Genomic DNA, 19245 nt, shown 5'->3' with positions numbered 1-19245 from the left:
CCCCCCCCCCCTCCCCTCACCTACCCTTTCTGTGGAAGGGGAATTATGATAAATATCCCCATGAGCGAATCTCACAAAAAAAATGGGGGGGGGGGGGGGATAAAAAACCGCAAAACAAAACAAATTTCTTTAATCGGAACTTCTTCCTCTCTCCTCTCCTCTCCTCTCGCCACCCCTCTCATTGTATCTTCTCCGTTTCCGACAAAAACAAAAAAAAGATACAAAAAAAAACTTCATAGTTTTATTTCCGCTTCTTGAATGCAACTAAATTACGCTAATTGCCGCCGTCCAAGTGCAAAAAGAAGACGACGTAAAAGCGTAATGAAAATAATGAATAAAACAAAGCGAAACAGCTATGAAAAGTGCAGGAGCAAAACAAAATCTCACAGAAGAAAACCACAAAAAAGTAGAAGTGCTGCCGACCATGAAGATACCCCGCCAACACGGTGGCTTCATGGTTGTAGTCGTTCACTTATGGGAAATTCGTACAGCGAATCAACGAGTCATTCGACGAAGCATCTTTGATGTTTCTGAACGGAATCTTGAGTTCTGTCTCATGCTAGAGATTTAAGATCTCTTTGTAGATCTCGTTTAAAGCCCACAAATAAGTTCTTTAGTCTCTGGGTGACAGTCCAATTGGAACTGCAATGCGATGCGTAGGGAATGTACATTCCATTCATTCACGCTATATGCCGTATGCCAGCACCGTTCCGGGGCTTCCATCACGTGATCTTCTCTTTCACTTCTCTCTTTTTTCCATGGTCGAAGAACATACAACCTTCTGCCGATTCGCGGGAGTCCTTCCTCCTCCCCATTACCCATGTCTATCCCTCCGAGTCTCTCAAATACGATCCTTGCCACGATGTCCCATCAGTTCTTGGTCCTTCCATTCCTTCCATTCGGTCTCTCTTTCTTTCCATTTGAGCTCTCGCCCTTGCGGAATCTTCTCCCTATAGAACCCTTTAGCGCCTTGTGAGGTTTCTCGATACCCCACAAGATATCGAGGACTGAGCCAGAGAGAGTCCTAATACACCCTTGCCATTGAAGGGTATAAAAAGCGACTTTTATTCATATTCAAAGAGAATTCGTGTGGAAATAGTGATGTAAAAACGAAACTATAAATTATGTAAAGCTTTTCGCGACGATATTTCCAGCGCAGAAACTTTTGTTTAGAAAGTGCTGCCACAGCAAAAAAAAGAAAATACAAAAAAAAAAACTGCACTTTAATGGCAGCAAAAACAAAAGCATCAAAGGCCAGAAATTAAATAAAATTAAGTGGAAATAAAGTGGAAATCAAATAGAAATCAATGGGACACAAAACGAAAGTGCGGAATGTTTTGGGGCTTGGTCTCTGGGCGTGTCTTTGGCAGAGCACCTATCGGTGGCATTAATAAGCAATTCGTAATGACAGCAGGGCGGTAGGAGGGGCAAGAAATTGGCTTAAATATTTTATAAGCCGAGCGGCATTCGTCAAAAGTATTTGGCACAGCGAACACAAAAAAACAGAGTACAGCAAAAGAACCTCATTAACACTTGACAACGGGTTTTTTTTTGGTAACAGTCTGTCTTTCGGGTACTTCAAGATAAATATCTGAAAGTAAATATTCATTTTATTTATTATCTATCTAGAACCTGCAAATGAAGGGCGCGCAATCCCCCACTTCCCAATCCGTCAGGCAATCAATCAATCAATGTATCGATCAAGAGCCATCAGTCAGTGATGGAGCCTCAAAAGAAACTCAAAGAAAAACTCAAAGAAATGTAATTTAAACGTGGGGACAGACCGGGGACAGACCGGGGACAGGGCGCTTCCGTGTTCTCTTCTCTTTGAGGCTTCTCGCGCGTCGGAGATTGGAAACCCGTTTGATGCCACAGCCAGCCCATGTGGCAAAGGCAGTAATCATGAAGAAAAATACGTTAATAGAATGTTAACGGGTCGGCCAGGGAGGGAGGGCATAAGGCTGAAGCCCCAGAAGGGCGTGGCATATAGCCAGGCGGAAGACAGGTAACAACAACAACAACTATGGCAACAGTTAGGCAACAGATAGACAATCTCTGGGAGCCACAGCGTTACAGTTGTTGGGTAACTGTAATCAATCAGAGCGGGGCCAGGCCCAGGGGCGGGCGGGATGTGCAGTGCCAGCCAAGAACTAGGAGGCTTAATTAACTGCAAAATTCAAGCAACAAATTGTGTAATATTTAAGGCTACAGACGCCTCGGTATTCCACCGTCGGCATAATCTTTTTTTTTAATGGGAATCGTTATATTTTTAACGCTTTTTCTTTCGCTTGTACAGTATTTCGTCAGAAGAAACCGATTGAGCTTTATTCCTTAAACACGAGGCTGGCAATTAACACTAAACACACATACATACATATGTATGTATGTAGATATTTCCAATGCGAGATCTTCTGATTGAAAAAAAAAACAAAAGCAAAGCAAATACGAGCGCAATAGAGACACACATTCGAAGCGAGCTGCAAAAAAGGGGTCTGCAAATGAGCAATAAACCGCAAGAGAGGTGTTTGTGGGTGAGAGAGCGAGACAAAGAGTTGATCTCTATGCAGAGCTTTATCTCGCGACCGCAGGCACACACGCACACGCATACATCCATACGCAACGACACTTCGGGCAGCGCAGCCTGTGATCGAGTGAAAGAGAAGAACAAGAAATAATTCTGCCTGCGTGTTCCTTGCGTGTTTGTTTTTGTGTATTTAGGAATATTTTCGAGCTCTGCCAGAAAGAATTCCTTGTGAATTCTTGTGTGTTCTCTCGCGGCCAGTTGCTGTCAAACCTCTCATTGGAATGAACCCCACAAATATGGACAAAATACTATTTATTTCGATTCGGTTCAAAGTCATTTGGCAGCTCATTTAACAATTTACACAAATGGGAATCCATTGCCATTCCCATGGACAATTTTCGACTTGTAATCGATTTCCACAAGCCTCCCCGTGGCAGGGGTAATGTATCCATCCGCCCCATAGATACATCCATATATTCTTTCATATAGAAGATTCGCATTTGTTGTTGTTGTTGAATATTTTCGCATTAAAATGCAAATCACGTCAATTTGAGGAGCAGGAGCGCCATACATACTCCCTCGTAGTCTCGTTTATGGCCAGCAACAAGAGATACACATTAAGATACAAGATACGCAGATACGCGAACACACACACACATTTGTCGGATACATGTGGGTGTCTCCATGCGAGTGTATGTATGTGTGTGTTGAGGAGGGAAAAAAAGAGTATGCTGATTATGCGAGTGGACAAAAGGCGTGGCTCTTGTACTACGAAGGAAAACATCCTGTTTGGCATACAGAATAAATACATTGATTCCTACACCCAATAAGCAAAAACAGAGCTCAAATCTAACCAATACAGGCATTCGGAGGCACACGTGTGTGGGAGGAAATTCCTATAAATTAGTCACCACTGTGACTGTGACTGTGACTGTGACTGCGGGTTCTTCTCTAAACGGAAGCAATAAACGCATTTATGTGCTTTAGATACAAGCAATTTTTAGCTTCTTTATTGATCGATAAGGCGACCATACAATACAGTACTTTCCCAAGAAAAAAGGAGACAGAAAGAACCTCCAGTCAAACAATAAGGCGCCAGAGAATTTGTATAAATATTTGCTCATATTTGCGGGATTCCCTTTAAAAAGGGCTTTGCTGCCCAGAGATTGTCGTCGGATTTCTATTATCATTTCGAGTGCACTTGTACGAGTATGTACATATTTTTAATTATTTATGTATGCATGTGTTCATGTAAATATTTTCCGAAAGAAGGGTCTTTAAAGGTTCTTTTTCCAACGAAATTACAGAATATGCATACGTAAACATACGTATACGACCCTTTACTTCAAAGGAAACTGAAATGTAAGCAAATTAATGCCATATTTTGAAACAAATTTCGAGTGAAAGACGAGCAAAAAGCACACCTCCCCAGAGGTGGCCCTCCGGCTGGGATATCCACACAAAATGCTACCAAATGTGCTGCCAAACTGTTGGCCAGCCAACAGACTCACGTTGTCCGTAATGTGCTGCCCAAAACTAGCAATGAAACCTCAACTCCATGTCCAATTTTATGGCCTGGCCCAAGCTTTTTGGCCATTTCATCGATTTTATTGTAGGCGGCCAAACAACAGGCGGTTTTGTATCGCGTTTTTGGACTTTTGTGAGTTGCCAAATCAAAACAATGTTTTCATAAATAATTATGATGGACACTTGATGGACAGACAGATGATGTGACGATGCCACAGACAGGTGGATGAGTGCCACAAATGGAGGGTCACACAAAAATTTAATCAAAACAATTAACACGAAAAATGGTCTTTGGCCACGAAAATGCGAAGAAATATCTGGCTGGCTGGTCGGTCAACTTTCCTTAAAGGTTCCCCTGTAACCGGCAACCGGTTTTTGGGGGCAACAAATTTCAACTGGTTCGAGTCTGGGCCAACACATTCTTTCTCTTCTTTCCGTCTCTTTCTCGTATTTCGCTTAGCGCCAACGTTACGTGTCCGTTAGCACCCAATAACAATTTTCTTTTGGGCGGCAAATGTTTCAATTCTCTGCTCCCCGAAATCCAATTCAATTTTCGGCAAAAGAAAGTTGAATGAACCTTCTCCCCCTCCCCCTCCTCCCCCTCCTTCCCCTCCCCCTCCACAAGAAGAAGGTCGTTGCGAATGCACAAAACATTTTTAAGGCCACCCCAAGAAATTTTTTACTTATATTTGATTTGCTCTTTTCTTGTTTTGCTTCTTCTTTTCTTTCAATTAATTGAATCAATGTCAATCAGTGGGAATGTTGAATGGAAATTGTGATTGTGATTGTGATTGGGTTCAATCAAGATAAATGTTTGCCAATTCCAAGTTTTGTTTTGGCTTGAATAATTCATGTGGGAATTTCGATTGCTGTTGTCCCCCTCTCTCTCTCTCTCTCTCTGTCGCTTTGGTTTTGTAGGGAGGTTAAAGGGGAATATACATATTCGTAGTCATATTTATGGGTAAAGGAGATCAAATATGTGTACACCCCAGAGAAGAAAAAATCCTGAAATTTCCATATTTTTACCTAGATTTAAACATTATAGTGGATATTTTTGATCTAAATATATTTCATATTTTCATTGAATATATTTAATATTTAAATTAAATATTTTCATATTTCAATAAAATACATTTCCTACAAATTTATTAAATGTCAATTATTTATTTTAAAGTGTTATATATTTAGATTAATTTGATTAATTATTTATATATTTAAATCAATGAATATTCTATTTAATTTTCCCAAGCTTTTATTTAAATATGGGTATTCTCAGTTTTACTATGCCATTTTTCTCTCAGTGCAGATGTGTTGACAATGGTTTATCTTTCCGCAGCGTATTGATATCCCAAATTCCATAAATTTTCAAATAATTTAGAATTGATTGTTTTTTCCTTCAACTAAAGCTCTTCTCCATTTCAAATTTTCATTGAGTCTTTCACTTTCGTTGGTTTTCCTCCTTTCTCTCTGGCTTGCATTGTTCTTCTCTCTCTCTCATTGTATCTCTCTCCCTCTCCAGTAAATTCCCCCATACCCCCAATATGCTTTTTCTCTCTCACGCAGCTCAAATAAATAAATAAATATCTTTCTTTGGTTTTCTTTATTTGCGTCTGTGCCCCTCCCCCCCCCTGCCCCCTGCGACCACCTGCCTGTCACTCGTCTTCTCCTATTTCTCCAACTTCTCCTACTTCTGCTTCTTGTTTTCTCCTTTTCTCTTTTAGGTTTTTCGTGTATTCGGTTTTCCTTGTTTGCATATTGTGCACTTTTCGTTGGCTCCACGAAGTTTTTCCTGCTTTTGAATTCAAATAAAATAAAAATATGTTTTATGGATTACCCTAAGCCAGGAAGGGTATATCGGTGGGGCTTAGAGGTTGGTCCAACCCAGGGGTGCTACACGATTCGAGTAGATATCCGTCCAACCAATTGGTTCCGTGATGATTTGTCCTTGGGAATATATAGGGGGTATCCACCATTCGGATTGGTGCCTGCCCCTCCCGCCTGCCCCTCTCTGCTGCTGGCTGGTGGCTGGTGGCTTTTGTTACTCGAAAACGAATCATCTGCTCTCAGCTGTCGGCGCAGCTTGGAATCTTTTGATGGCTCAGCATTTACATTTCATTTGGGATTGGAATTCACTTCTTTTCTGTTTGTTTTGTGTTCGGCTTCTCCTCTCCTCTCCTCTCCTCTTTTGGTGGTCTCTTTGTGCTTGATTTATTTCCAAACGGCGCTGCGCTTTTCATAGCCGCCCAACAAGCGGGGGCCTGATTGGCGGCGGCCCTGAGACGATGACTGGAGGACTGGAGGAATGAGGAGCAGGCCCTTTGAAGTGCAGGCCACATTTTCTTTGTCGCCTCGAAGGTTGGTTGTTTTTTTTATTTTTTGAATAGTTTATTTCGATGCCAATTGAAGGCACTCGTGCGATTGTGTGATTGCACACTAATTGCTTTCGATTGGGTTGAGTCCGAATCCGACACCAAGCCAAATGCAAGCTGGCAGATTAATTAAATTTTACTGGAGTTGCCTGTAATTATGCTAATTAGGCACATTTACTATTTGCACACACACACACAGCACTGCACTACATATGTACTCGTATTTGTGTCTTGTATTTTATTTAAAGTGACAGCTCTCAGATGCAGATACAGTTTCAAAAAATCCAAGCTGAAAATAATTATACCTCTTAGGAATGGGGGGGAAAGGGTGGATGCTGATGGGCGTGAAACGAGTTAAAGAAACGTGAAAATAATAAATGATTTTTTATAGTAGGACGGATTGCCAGCCAGCGGGCCACAGGTTCTTGGGAAAGTCTTTGAAGAGCTTTCCAATGGAAAGCCCCAAGATAATAGGTCTTTACATATTTTCCATCTATAATGGTTTTTCCATTCGGAAGTTACACGTAGATCTAATGGAAGAAACGGTTAACCCTTTATTATTCTTCTAAGCGAACGAATGAACGAGTCATTTATCATTTGCTTTCTGTGTGTCTCGGTATTGGTGAGCTTTTGCTTCTCGCAGCCCGTTGCATTCTATTCCCATCCGTGTGCCACATGCGTGTGAAAGCTCCCTCTGCTCCCTGCGCGTGTGTGTGTGAGCATAATAGAAAAGGAAAAACATATATCACCTTAATAATTGTCAGGAGGCAACATTTTGCAATTAACACACGCCGCATGCTCGTCGAAAACATTTCCAGTTCGCTGCGGCTGGCGGGAGGCCCAAGGCAGATGCAGATACAGAAAATCTCTGCATGAATCTCCGCCGAGACATTGACTCCAATTGAGCAAAGGCAAAGGCAAAGGCAAAGAGAGGGAGAGCGAAGGAGGACCATGTGTGGGCTTCATTTACAACTCACTCAACATTTTGTGCAATTGGGAGTTTCGCCCACAAAGTGCAATGCGTTGTTGCCTTCTCCGAGTCCTACTCCTACTCCTACTCCTGCTCCATCTCCATCTCCCGCTGCTTCTCCTGCTCCACTCCACTCCACTCCTCTCCACTCCATTCGAGTGTCTGAAGTGTCGACATGAAGTCTGACAATTGCAAAAGTTGTTTATGGTAAAACAGAGGTGTATTTTTGAGCTTTGGTTGTTGTGGTTTTTATTCGGCTTTGACATCAAGTGAAAGATTGAATGTACTCTCTGCTCTGCTCTTGATGAATATTGAATAAGAGTCCACACTGCTGCCCACAGACATCATCATCATCCTTCAGTAGCACTTGGAATGGTCCCATCTGAGGCTCTGGGAAGGGAATTTTTGCTCTGCCTCAGACCGAAATGTATTTATATAAATTAGCGCAAAAGTAAGTCGAAAACCGATTCAAAGATACCCTAAATCGCAGTCGGAAACAGTTCAAAAGACTCTGACAAAACGAGAAAAACTGGTTGTAGTAATTAACAGATTGCAATGATTTTTGGTGGTTTTATTTGAACATGTGCTTGAAATCGGCTCACTTTTAGATGAACGAATAGAAAACACCCTTTAAACGGGTGCTCTGCGCGTACGGGGCGATGCAGCAGCATGCCCCATGCCCCATGCCCCATGGCTAAGTAAAGCAAAGCAAACGATGCAATTTTATGCGCAGACGCCTAAAATGAATGCAACGCGTAGCCGCGGCAGCAACAGCAACAGCGACCGCAGCCAACGAGGCGTTCCACAAAAAGGGAGCCCAGCCCACAGTTTGACAGCCACTGTGTGGGCACACTCACACACACACTCTCTCTCTCTCTGTCTCTCTCTTTGGTCGCTCCCTAGGCAGCCTCCTAGGGTCATTAACATGGCCAGCACCACCACCACCGCCGTGGAGCAGGAAAAAAGAGGCAAACAGACGAATAGAAGCAGAGAATAAAAAGTAGACGAGACACAAAAGCAAATGCAGGGTTAGTGCAGTGTTCTAGAGAGGAGGGGGGGCCGGGGGAGAGGGATTAACGCGACCCTGGAGCCCCAAAGCGACTCTGCATTTGTGGGTGGTGCTCCAGCGGTGGCAGGGGGCTGGTGCAGGCGCGGAGCTATAGTCCCTGCAGATGATGGAGAGTGTGTTCTCCGGGGTCCAAGTCCCCGGTCCAAGGTGTTTGGCTATGCCTATTTCCGTGCCTGTTTGCTGTACGTGCCGCGGGTCGATTATTTCTAGACAGCGGTTCTGAAAGGGGGGGGGGGGGGGGGGGGCGGCTGGAATCGGCAGGGATACACACGCGAATTTCCTCAAACAGACTCTGGTGGTTATTAACGCGGGAATTTGTAAAAGTCTGCTAAATACATGCCATATTTATCGATAGTTGTACAACCATAGATGCTTCAATCGATAATTATCGATAGATCAAACACCAATCGATTGCACATTAAACAGAAGTAGAATCCAAATCCTGCCACGAATATAATTATAATTTTATCGCCAAATCGATAATTATCGATAGAGCAAACACCAATCGCTAGCAACTAATAAGAGTAATACAATTATAAAGCCGATGGAACTTGCGACTCAATGAATATGTAAATACTTCCTTTACACAGTTCTTGGCCAAGTAAAAGGTGGCCTAAACAGTCCCCAACTATTCCGCGTGCACTGCTTTTCAGAGGGGGGGAAAACCAGTAACGATGCAACGGAGGAAACTCTGGGAAAAGTTCGAGACAAATTAGTTTTTCTCGGTTATGGTTTATGGCAAACTTTTCCCTCAATATTGAATATTGAATATTGAATATTGAATATTGAATAGTTAATCAGTTGAAAACTTTGTTTACTCAACAGAAAGCCAACTGTATCTAATCGTTTTCTCTGTCTCTCTCTCTCTCTCTCTGTTTCTTTGCAGGTAATTAAATGGCAATTTCTCATCAATTTCATGGAATATTTCACCAAGTGAGTCCCCATTATTTCATCCGAGGGACAAAACAGCAACAATCTACAACTCCTTTGTTTGCAAAATATTTTTTGTTTAGTTCTTTGAAACGTGAGAAGGCACTTTGTGGTCCGATTATAAATAGTTATGACTGGGCTGAGCATTATATATTATTTCATCATGATGCGAATGAACTCTGATGGCTATTGTGTTACTTTTACTCCGAGCACCGACACTTTCGCGTACCCAAGAAGACCCATTTCCTGTTCCTAATACCCGCCTCACATGCAACCATTTTCAAGCTTTTCATTATGCTGTAGAACAGAGAGAGAGTGAGAGAACGACCGACTATTAACTCCAAATGCCGACTTTCACTGATAATGTCTGACAATTATGTATTGCTCTAGCTGATGGCTTTTCATGCCATCGTTCATGGTAATGACATAATTAAGCAGCTTGTCCGAGAGGTCAGAGTTTCGTGTGCGAGGTCAAGCACGTGTCTTTCAACCCGTTCGACCCATCCTTCCAATTAGCATTCACAGCGGAGAACGGGGTGACACGAACGTGTTAACTCGTGAGGTAAACGGGTCTGTGGAGAAGAGGCAAGAGGCCTCTCCACCAGCCAGAGACTTCTTCATCCGCATTGATTTGTGTCCAGAATTAGCATTTTCCCCCCCTCCGGTGGGCCGGCTTGGGAAACAATCTCAATCTCCATCTGAACAATGAGGAAGACGAATTTGTACAGTTTACGCTTGGCTGACTGCTCGTCCAACTCGAAGCAGGGTCTAATGGCTTTTTAAAGTGACCAAAATTTGGCTTGTGCCCCGCGTTAAGTGGGTAAATTAAATGCTGACGCTTGGCCAAGAGGTGGGCCAACCGAACGAAGTGCTGGAGCAGGGGAACGGAGGGGAATGGCAGGGGCTTGGACAGTGAAAATCAGCTAAATACTCGCTCCAGAGCTTTTTATGGGGCATGTCTAGAAGTGCATTGACCAAGAGCCGATCGAGATGGTTGAAATACGAAAGCCAGTGAAAGGTGAAGGCAAATGAAGAGTGAGTAGGAAACGGAATAGAAGAGTAAAACGATCGAGAGTTATGTAGAATGAAAGAAAAACAATTACCCGTCCTCAATAACTTTTAAAGAATTCGGTAAAGCATCCATATGGCCTAAGACAAGTCCAAGATGTTCCGTACCATTGGAATCTGTCTAAAAGGATCTCTTATTTGTAAGATCTATCTATCCTTCGTTTTATTTGGCTGATGAACAGCTGATTCATCATTTCTTCGTACCGAATGAAGTTGGTGGCGCCTTTGGTGCGATGGGAACTAGTTCAAAGTCCACTTTCATGTGATCCAGATCATGGTTATAGCTTAATAGCTTAAAGATCAAACTGCAAATCGCTTCGTAATCGCATTTTGAGAGCCACTTAAACCAGTCACAAATTTTTGAATAATCAAAAACTTATTGGTATTTAAGTCGTCTCCAAATTGTTTGCCATTTCCTGCCATCATTTCATTTCAATCGTTTTTATTGGCCATCTATTTTGAGCTAGAACCAGTTCTCAAATTCGAGCACAAAACATTGCCCAAATAAAATGAATTTCATTTGATTTATACGCAATCTTGACAGAGCTCTGGCCCACAGTAGCCAACAGTCGAAGCATTCAAACAAAAGCTGAAAATGAAATTGGAATTCACTTGGAAATCCCGTGTCTCGTATTTTGTCAACCACTTTCCGCCCTAAGAGATCGCTTAGTCGATTCCCTGGGCTTATTCATTGTGCACTGATTTATGAATACACGCGATGCTTGAGAGTGGCTCGGGATCTGGGGCGAGTATCTTTTGTCGCCGGTATTTTTGGCACTAATTTGACAAGGTCGCCCGCCAGCTGTAGTGCTTTTAGTCGGTCTGGTAGCCGCAGCGGTGTTTGGCTCAAAGAAATCACGACACAAACACGTTCGAAATGATTTCATTTTGCAGCTAAGCTTTTATTTCGGCTTTTGTTTGTATTTTTTGTGTGTATATTTTGCATTTTGGTATCTCTGTATCTCTGTATCTTTGTATCTGCGAGTCCCGCAGTCAGCGCATTTAAAACGATATTTGCATAAGCATTTGACGTCTCTTGACATAGGTGCGAAGTAGTTGCCGTGAAATGTGGTCATTCATATTAATTTAGTGGGTCACCTCACCGCCTCCCTGGCTGTAGCTCAGATGGTGACCCCGATCGTGCGGATTTCCTGTTAGAAAGGCTCTGATTGTTCCCAGTCCAAGAAATCTCTTTGAATAGATAATGAATAGTCAAATTTGGCTTCGTGACTGACTCTGGCAGACAATTAACCCTAGAGCTGCTCCCCACCTGCTGTGGGCGCACTCTGAACCCGTGTGCAACCCTTCCCCATCCCCTTTCCTTCGGGCTTCCTTCCATTCCATTTCATTCGTTATGTAAGGATGATTTCGGTGCGATAGGAGCTCCGGCAAAAGGCAAAGCTAATTAAATTATAAGCAAGTCCAAGACTTAACCCGAGATGCGCCAGTGAATGGGGTCGCCGCAAGAGGCACAAGAAGATGGCGGAGGTGGTGGCCTTCCCCGCCCCCACCAAAACTTGTTAAATAATAACCAAATGGATGTTCGTTGTTGGTGTTGATTTGACCATAAATTTTGTTGTTGACGCCGAACCAAGTGACCTGCCCCATTCCCGGCCCAGGACCGGCCCAGCCCGTAAGTAAGTCTCTCAGCTCTAGAGATGAGGTAATGTTGCATGCAACATGATTATGTTTGCACCACTCTTGACTTACAGTGGGATACAACGAAAAGCGAAATCTAAAGATACACATTTACTAAATCTAAGGCAAGCAGAAGGATGTATGGGTAGGGTATGCTTTTATTTGTATTTCTATTGGTTGGAATGCCCCTCTAAAACAGACTTTTGATAGTTTCATTGAACGTGAGATATATTGTGTTGAACATGGAGACCAAAGAGAGTAGTGCCTCGGCTATTAGTGCGCAATTTTGGCTTTTGAAGGTTCCCCTCTGGAAATTTCGACCTTGAAGATGCACTTTGCCCTGCTAGAACGGTGCGGTATGTGTGTGTATGATGTATGATAATGGTTGGTGCTCTTCCTTAGAGGCCTAACCTTCACTTTTTCTGTTACTAATTTATACTTTTACTTTTTATTCATTTTTAATTATTTATTTTTTTATTAATAAATTTAATTTATCTTTTATTATGTATTTATTTGTATCTATCCATTTTATTTCCTTCTAAATTTGTCTCATATCTTTCCTTTCCTGCATAACGACGACCGCTTCGGTTGCCCGTTTCGCGCGTCATGCAGCACTGCCCCTCGGTCGGCTGTATTTGCGTCTGAGAATCGCACTTGGCGGTGAAAAATCATAATTAATTATTGTCTAAGCCGGTAAAAAATGTATCGATTACTGCACAAATGTGTGTCTGATTTTTAATTGAAGATTTTAGAAATAGTGTGGAATACTAGTGGAGGAGGCTTTCTGTTGGAGAAAGCATAACCCTGCTTATTCTCTATTAATTCTGCAGCAAATTAGAGCTGTTCTCACCCACTGTGCCGCACAGCCGAGTGGCCAGGCACTGCCTCCACTCCTCCATGAATTATGCGTAGACATTGCTGTTTTTTGGTTTTTTGGTTTTTTGGGCTTTCGGATGTCGTCAGGCGTTGTCAACGCTGTTTTCGGGACTGTCGGCGGCACCATTTCAATTGCATTGGATGGCCATAAATAAGCCCAATGGCCAAATGAATGATTTCTTGCCAACAGCCCAGCGACGGGGCAGATGGAGTGCCTTGCAGACGCTGCCACTCTGCAGTGGAGTCGTGATTGCAGCATCGTGTGTTCGCTAGTTGCTGGACAGGCCAATAATTCGATCAGCTGCACAGAGAGCGCCTCTTTGGACCACTTTGCATACGGCGAGGGCCGCTCTAATAATGGCCGAGTGTGTGGCAGCCAGCCCGATGGGCGGTCCGCCAATCTCTGCAATGAAATTCAATTAATTAGCCCGGCCAATAGCGTTTGCTGGTAGTTCTTTTCTTCTTTGGCTGCTGCTGTGGCTGCTGTTTTTCTTGCCACACGCGTGTGATGAACATTTCCGCTGTGCAACAGCTTCTCTGTGTGCCTCTGTTGCAAGCTGCAATCAAAATTAATTAAGGCACAAATGGAGGCAGGCAACAGAACACAGGAATGAAGGTAGCACGGGGGGGGGGGGGGGGGGGGGGGTAGCGACTATTTGCATGGGGGCATGTGGCATGTGGCATGTGCAGCATGTAGGCATCGCTCGCTGCTGCCATATGTATTCTCTATGGCGACCTGCAACTTTATTGCCTTTTACCGCAATGTTGCACCAATTTCCATTGCACCTGCAGCGCGTCCGACTCCGACTCCGACGATGTCTTTGTTTTTCCTTCTGGCAGCAGCCGTAGGAACAGTAGCAACAGCATCTAGTGCATAATTAGATGCTGAGCTGCACGGCCAACAGGCAACAGGCAACAAGCAACCGAGCAACCAAGCAACAGGCGGCAGTCAATCACTGAGTCGCCTCCTCTCCTGGCCTCCTCTCCTGGCCTCCTCAAAAATGTGCGCCAGCTGCAAGTGGATTCTGCTCCTGATGCTCTCCGTTGAGGGTGCATAAATTAATTAACCTGGTGATGTCTCCAGTGATGTCTCTTCTGGCATTCAATAGTTAAACGATTGAACGAGAGATCTGCATCATTCAGGCAGACTTTGAGTGCAGTTTCCGAAGCATTTCCTTATGGGCAAAGTGCAGTTTCACTTATTGTTTTGTGGTGTTCTTCTAGAGCGCCCAAATGTGCGTCTAGAATCGGTAGCGTATAGCAACCACCAGAGTGGTGGAATATATTGCATAACCGTCCCCCTTCCCCCCTCACAAAAGACGAAAATTTGCGGCCACCAAAATTTCGGAGATACGCAGAAAAGTAGTAAAAGATATTATCTAACAGATTGCCGAATCTGCATCATTCTCTATCTCTCTCCCTTTCCCACACACAATCTTCCTCGTGCAATGTGCGACATCTGACGGAGGAGAGCGGGATGGCATGACACATACCAATCGGGTTGAAAGGTAGTGCCGCGGTCCTTGCCGCAACGTTCCCAACCGAAGTGTTCCCACGGGATCGCGGGAGCCACAGTCGCATCTGAATCACGTTCCAAATCGGAGCTGGTTCCCTGCGTATATCATGACCCCCGTCGTTCTCTGGTCATTTGGCGAATTCTCAAATGAATTCATTGACGAAGAAAATCAGCATAAATTTTAATTTATTTCAATTAATTTTATAAATATTAATCACTGTCGCATCCCTCTTAATTGCTGTGAACCACGAATGGAGGGAGAGAGAACTTTCCCATAGCTTCAGAGAGAGTGGGAGAGGGAATCCAGAGGTTAGGGGGGTTGCAGGTGGGGCCTGCATCTCCAGCAAAGTGAAATGTTAGCATAATGTTGCCGCTGCACGATGCAGATGCAGATGCAGATGCGAGTGATAATGATAATGCCTTCCAGACGCAGACGACACCTGAGAGAGTGCTGCCTGAGAACCAAGAGACAGGGAGACAGGGAGAAATTTGAGAAATGTGAGCAGTAATTAAATGCAAAATTTAAAGCTCAAGAAAGAAGACGAGCGTCAGGCTACACCGTCAACGATTCAAGATAATGCATAATTGTGGAAGACAAAAGGAAATGTGTCCGGGAGAGAAGGCGAGAGGGCTAGAAGGGGAGAAGGGGTGCCTTGCTGCATGCAAAATATGAGAAGAATATCTAATGACTGGGGGCCATGGATTCGCTCATGTGGCCGACTCCTTCTGATTCTTCTGCCACTGCTGCTGCTGCCACAAAACGGCGTTCAAATTAATGGCCAAGTTTCACATGGCTGAAAGCAGCGGCGGCACAGATGCCACACAATTGCCAATGGAAATTGCTGCTATCTCTCGCGTGTGTATCTCTGTCTCTCAGCACCCCCCTACCCCCCTGCGAAAGTTGTGTGCACAAGATACAAGATACTCGTTGGTACAAGTGGCAAGATACAAACTAGAACAACAGAATTGAATGGAAGAAGAGCGCTGCCAAGGCAGATATCCAACGACGATGGAATACTCTTTGGAAAATCCATGAAGAATCGAAAAAAAGACTACTCTTTCAATGGGACATAGAAATCATAGTAGTCGAATGACATTTCCACCGTCTTAGTCCGTACGAATCATCTTTTTGAAACTATTCTCTGGAAAGGAGACTCCTTCTTCGACCTGCTTTTGGCCATCGCGTAATCAAATGTCTTGCAGCTGTGTTTAACATTTCTCCGACAGAAGTTCTTGTTATTATTTAACAGCCACTGAGGAATGCTCCTCGAAAGACAACATTCAATCAGACGGCGACAAGAACAGTGGCAGCAACCGGAGTGCCGCAGAAAGATACCACAGATATTAACAATACTACATGGTTATAGAAGTGGCAATTAATGGGTCTCTCCCGGCCCCAAAAAGCCTCCTAACAAGTGCTGCCTCCTCTGTGCCGTTCCTCATCCTGCTGTTGGCACTTTTCTTTGGGCCATAAGGCCTATTTGTGTGTGCACTGCTTTTTGTTTGCTCCCGCTCCTGGGAGAGCTCGTAAATATGCACGAGAAAGCAAGAAACTTTATTTGGGTTAGCGATTGTTTAAAAATGCATACCAGATGGAGGACTCTGGGAGGAGCTGGCAAAAGTAGCTCTGGGCGGAGGGCTGGGTGGCCTGGAGGGTCTTTAAAGAGCTGAAAGTGCCGCAGGAGTGGCACGAGCTCCGGCAGGAGGCAATTCAAGTGGCGAAAAGTAGAGAGTAGAGGGAAAAAACACCCAGCTAGAGGAGCCAGAGGAGCTGGAGAACATTGAGGGTGCTAATGGCGCAGAGAGGAAGGTGTTTCCATCTTATTTTTCTTAAGAAACTATTCCCGGGAGAGGAGCACGCGTCACACAGCAGAGCCCCTCGGTTGGTGGCAAACTCTGGCTTTAAGCAGCGCCTGAGGGGCGTACTAGTCGAGGTGCACGTGTGAGGCGACACCACATAAGGCCATAAAGTTGTGGCAAATAAAACCAGTGCCACTCTATTATTTATATGTCAATCAAGAGTGCTGGCTTCGGGGTGTACGAGTACGAGTATTCAAAGCGAGTCACCCACTGAATCCCACTCTAACCACTGAAAGCCGCAGAGCAAAAGTTTTTAATTTTAAAATTATGTATGTCTTGGCCTGGCCAAGTAAATGGCTTTCTCAGACACACACAGAGAGAGAGAAAGAGAGGGGCACACACAGTGGGTGCAACTGTGGAGTGTGGGCGAAAGTGGTTCAAGTGGCTTTTGCGTCTCTCGGTGAATGCAATTTGTTTAAAATTGATTATTAATGGTTTTGTCATTGAGCAAATTGCGAATAAATGATGTTTAGTGCACTCTGTACAGTGAATGTACAGTGGATCCATCTATTCCTTCATCTGTCCGTCTATTCAGGCAACTAGTTTCCTGTACAGCCGAGTGATGAATAAATTTGCATAGTTGTTTGAGATCGGAATTCACTTGTTTTTGCTACTCGCTACTAGTTACTCGTCGCTTGCTACTCGCTACTCGCTACTAGCAAGAGTCAAGAATGAACCGTTCTTCCAGCAGGCCCCAAGGATTGGCACACAGAAGCCAATAGCCAGCCGTTTGATGTGCTCTTGGGCATAACTCTTCGATATCGGGACATTATTAACGTCAATTAATTCTAACTGTTGCAAGACGAAGACGCTGGCCATTAAGTGCTTAGCCACTAAGTGACTGGGGAGTGGGGGATAGACGATTGAATCGATGGATAGATGACTTGATGGCTGGATGGGATGGATGGCATCCCGGGAGACCTGTTTGCTGCCGCTACCAAAGGTGCCCCTCTGCCCCTTAAAGGTGGCTCCACAACTGCAGATGGGCCGAGGGGGGGAGGGCTTTTTCTTGTATTTGTTTCTTCTTTGCTTGTGTTTAGTATTTTCTTGGTATTATTTTGTTGTGTTCCTCTTTCCTAGGTCGCCGTTGCCGTCGCCTCACGATTCCCCCCCCCCCAAATCCGATTATTATCGGGTCTCACGTGAGTGCATGCTTCATTGTACTTTTCACTGTTGCTGTTGTTTTTTACAGTTGTCGTTTTCTTTTGTGGAAAATTGCTTTGAACTTGAAAAATTTCCCACGTGACGCGAGCAAAATGGACAGAGAGAATCAATCCCTTTCCGTCTCTCGTTCTTCCTTACCTCTTGCCTCTTCCGATTTTGTCGTGCCACATGTGGCAGTGGCTGCAAGCTGTCCTCCAAGCTGCACTTTGCATGTCATCGTCAACGGTATTGGCCAACCCCCCCCCCCCCTCCCCTCCACGCTCCTCCTCTGCTAACGGTGTCGCTCTCCTGTCTTCCTGCCTCTCCCTCCGCTTACAGTTTTCCATGCCCTGGTCTTTTGTCCAGTTTCTGTGGCAAGTGTCGATTTATAGTTTCGGCTTTAATTGGATGCTTTTTGGTTCGTGCATCTCTTCTGCAGGGGGGGGGGGGGCCCTTGTACGGAAAGTGTTGGCCATCATACAATATTCACATATTCGTGAGTGTTTTCGTTTATTTGTTTATAATTTTGTGTGGGAATTGAAATTGCAGCCGAAATTACGAGTGACTGGCCTTTCGCTTATGGGAATTTTCGCTAATCAGCGATCTCTCTAGGATAGACAGGTGTTAAATAGGTCCAAAGTGTATCTAAACGTAAAGATATTGTTGGTAATGAGGAATGGGAAGCACAGTTCCAATGAAAACTCTGAAAAATTGAAGGATTCCAGTGGAATAGTCGAAGAATGGCTGGGGTTTTCCCCGAGCATTGATTTTGTGAGGACCAAGTGGAAAAACGAAGCTGTTCCCGGATGTCCATTAGCGCTCATGGAAGCTGCTACCAAGTGCTTCTGCCTTTGAAGCCACTTTCTGTGAAGGTAGTCGGGAGGTTCGTGCCGTTTCTTGGATCCAGCTGGCAATCCACTGAACACTGAGCACTCTGCGAGCACGTTCCTCCAAGTTGGCAAAGTCGTAAAAAGCGACCACCTTTTTACGATTGCCGGCCAGGGCGAGACTTTGGCTGCGGCTCTCGGCCATCCGCGAGGCGATGGCGAGAAGGTAATTAAAAAGAACTTAGCACATGGCCACAGCGACACAGTGGCACAGCCTAGACATGGGGGCTAGGGACAGTTCACGAATGTCAAGTTCAGGGTTAGCTGGAGCCAAAGGGCCCCAGGTCTCGGGCCGGTCCTTGGTTCTGGACAGGAATCACCTGTCTGCCTGTCTGTCTGTCTGTCTGTCAAAGTGAGTAATTAATTTGGGGCCTCTTAATCTATCAAACCTCGCACCAGCCACGCCTCATGGGAACCGCTGGGATTGAAGTTTACTTTCGATTTAATGAGTTTTTGTTTCTTGTGTGGCGATCGAAAAGATTGAATTCTTTGTGCAAACAGTTCAATGAGCTTTGCTTTAATTAAACACAAATTAAAAGGGGTTTTTTACTGTTTTCGTGGAAGCTCGTTTTACGAGTAGAAGGGGCCCCCAAGGGAAGCCAGAGAAGGAGCATTTCTCAAAGCTATTCCTCTTCCTTACGTAAACAGTATTTATGTAGCTTCTACTTTGATTGAGGGGCATGCTCCTGCCTCAGCTCCTCCCCTGATGTCCCCCCTAATGGCCCATCATAGGGGAGCCAGCAGGCAGGGAGAGGCCCCATATGGTCCTCTGCTGATGCTGATGATGATGATGATGAAACCTAAGCGGCTTAAGATTCAGAGACCTCTAAGTGCACAGAGAGCTGCGTAATCAAATGCATGTAATTTG

At 44.4% G+C, this 19245-nt stretch overlaps 1 protein-coding gene across 12 annotated transcripts in view; it reads left to right on the top strand.

The window, feature by feature from the left end:
- The window catches only part of Prosap (SH3 and multiple ankyrin repeat domains prosap), a 67026-nt gene that overhangs the window by 7280 nt on the left and 40501 nt on the right, over window positions 1–19245 (top strand). For 6 of the 12 annotated variants that reach the window (XM_033378452.1, XM_033378444.1, XM_033378449.1 and 3 more), the window contains exon 1: window positions 9373–9392. The exons of 3 other annotated variants lie outside the window; for them this stretch is intronic. The gene's annotated coding sequence lies outside the window, so the exon portion shown is untranslated. Of the gene's footprint in view, window positions 1–9345; window positions 9393–19245 lie in introns of those variants that run through there. 3 more of the 12 variants (XM_033378453.1, XM_033378451.1, XM_033378445.1) reach the window with 2 other exon arrangements.

This window comes from Drosophila pseudoobscura, chromosome 3, assembly GCF_009870125.1.
Source record: "Drosophila pseudoobscura strain MV-25-SWS-2005 chromosome 3, UCI_Dpse_MV25, whole genome shotgun sequence".
NCBI lineage: Eukaryota > Metazoa > Arthropoda > Insecta > Diptera > Drosophilidae > Drosophila > Drosophila pseudoobscura.
The sequence above is the reverse complement of the archived record's forward strand: the minus strand, read 5'-3'. Positions and strand labels throughout refer to the sequence as shown.